Below are 2,604 nucleotides of genomic sequence, written 5' to 3' on the forward strand. Positions count from 1 at the left end.
TTTTTCCAGAGAGAGACACAGAGAGAAAGAGGGAAAGTGAGAAAGCAATCCACCAGGACTGGAACTTGAACCATGGTCAGCCATGTGGGAGTATCCAGCACCTTAACCACCATGCCACCTGCTGGTCCCTTGTCTATTCATTCTACATTCTAGGAAATTTCTTCAGTTCTATCTTTCAGATAGCTAACCTTATCATCAGTTACCTCTACTTTATTTTTTTATTTTTATTTATTTATTTTGAGATCTGGTCTTACTTAATTGTTTCTCTTATAAAAATATTATTTTGACCGGATTCAGACTTAGAAGCAGAAGCTCTCAGAGAGGACAGCCTGTGCCTCTTTGTGATCTGTTCTTGGCGTTTTTCTTTAGCCTCCTTCATTCTCTTGGCCAACAGTTTAGCACATTCTGCTGCCTCTTCCTTATTTTTCTTAGCATGTTGTTTCTTGAGAGCAATACGCCGGCGTTTGTGCTGCAGGACACGTGGAGTCACAGATGCTGAATCTTAGGTGCTTTGGTTCTAGGTTTATTACCTTCTTCATTTATGGGGTTTCTTACAGCATAATGGCGGACATCGTCTTCTTTAGAGAGACTAAAAAGTTTTCAGATTCTGCTATCGTAGGCCCCAGGCAACGAGGCACCAAAGTACCAGTCAGTCCTGGAATATCCTTCTGTCCTTTTTAAACAATAACCAAGTTGAGAACGCTCAGATCGGCATCCACAATGTAACCCCGAACAGATTCGCGCTTTCTTTCTCCAGTTCTCCCTGGTCGGTAACAGGAATGTCCCTTCCTCAGTAGTAGGCAGACATGGCCATGGGTCAAGACACCCCGCTTCATGGGGAAGCCTTGTTTGTCGTTTCCACCCCGATCCGGACTACATAACCTTCCATTCTTCACCCAGAGCGGCAGCAGCAACTTCTGTGGCCACAGGCTTCCCATAAACAGGGCAAAGTTTGCGTTCGTCGTCCACTTCGGTGAGTTCCTGGCAGCCCATGGCAGGGAAGGAGATACTCGGCTTCACCTTGAAGCAGCTGACCTCCCCCGAGCTGCCACGAAGAAGAGCTCTACGTCATATTTCAGTCCACCCCTGGGAATTTGCAAGGGCAGCCACGGTTCTCATCGTCAGGACCTGTTTCTTCTCCTCAGACTTCATTTTCTCAACAACCTACTTATCTCTTACTGAAGTGGCACGGGCTTCTGGGCAACCTTAGATGGTGTTTTTATCCAATAAGCATCTCCCTGGAATGGCAGTATGAACCATGGTTATGTGAACAACGGCAGGGACACCGCTCCACGAGGCTCCCTTTAGGGCACAAGGGCAGAGAACATACAGGCAGGCTGGGGAGATTCCACATTGCCAAAGCAAAGAGGATTGAAAGCAAGAGTTCGTTTTTCTAGGGTAGGAAGGAAACCTACCAATAGCTGGGGGAGGTTCGGGGATACCATTAGGGAACTCCTCCTCATGCTTGAGAGAGCCCCCTACTGCAACCTTACACCTGAGAGGCTGGAGCGAAAGGAAACGGTGGGGGGGGGGGCATGTGTCAGGAAACCAAGGCTATTTCGTCATATGAATGACCAGGGCACTTCTGTTCACAGCTCATGGTCTCCAGGGAGGGCGGGAGACCGAGTTGCATAGCCAAATATTTTGTGACCGTAAACAAATGAGGGCTCCTCTTAGAAAGGAAAGATGGTGGATATTGGGTAAGCTACAGCTGTGTGTAGGCTGGGACTTTACATCTTTCACCCCAGGGAGAAGCTGCCTGTTCTCTGCCTCCAGCCTCACGTCTGTGACGGGGATCTGCATGTTTTAAAAGCATCATCCCTCGTGATGACATCACTCCGTGGAATGCGGAATCATAGGCCCCAAAGATGTCCACATTCTTTTAAAAATATTATTTATTTTATTCATCATCATTATTTTTTAATTTGACTAAAGAGAGACACGAAGAGCGAGAGAGAGGGGAAGTGAGGACGTGAGCCTCCAGGTCTGCACTCAAATCACAGCTATGTGGGAGTCCAGCGCCTGAACCGCCACACCACCTGCCAGCCCCAAGATGTCTACATTCTGTTTTGTTTTGTTTAAGAGAGTTTGTGTGTGTGTGTGTGTGTGTGTGTGTGTATTCTGTATGTTTGTTTTTATGTTTGTTTTGTTTTGCTATAAGGTGCATGCACTTGCCAGAGAGACAGAGACACAGATGGACAGAAAGCAAGAAATCACCCTGCAGGGGGGCATGGCCATGTTACAATCCCTTCTCCTCCATTCTCCTCTCTGGATCTTGGCCATGCACACACATGCCCCATGTGAGTTTTAAGCCACCAGATCTGGGACTCAGACTGTCATTGGCTATGTGGGAGTTCAGCAATGTAACCGTTATGCCATCCGCTGGTCCCAGATGTCCACGTTCTAACCCCAGAAATCTGTGAGTGTGATTTTTCACATGGCAAAAAGACTTGTGGAAGTGGTGACGTTAAGGAGTTTAAGGTGGAGAGATTATCTTGGATATCCAAGTGAGCCCAATGGAAGCGCAGTGTCCTTATAAGAGGGACCAGAGGAGGTGTGACGATGGAAGCAGACACGGGGCGGGGGGGGGGGGAGACAGTGCCT

The 2,604-nt window shown here is 47.7% G+C and overlaps 1 pseudogene; it reads right to left on the reverse strand.

The window, feature by feature from the left end:
* Positions 1-295: 295 nt before the first annotated feature.
* LOC102493715 (40S ribosomal protein S6 pseudogene) overlaps positions 296-2,604 on the reverse strand; it is a 7,016-nt pseudogene continuing 4,707 nt past the window's right edge.

Source organism: Tupaia chinensis, unplaced genomic scaffold, assembly GCF_000334495.1.
Source record: "Tupaia chinensis unplaced genomic scaffold, TupChi_1.0 Scaffold000049_1, whole genome shotgun sequence".
Lineage (NCBI taxonomy): Eukaryota > Metazoa > Chordata > Mammalia > Scandentia > Tupaiidae > Tupaia > Tupaia belangeri.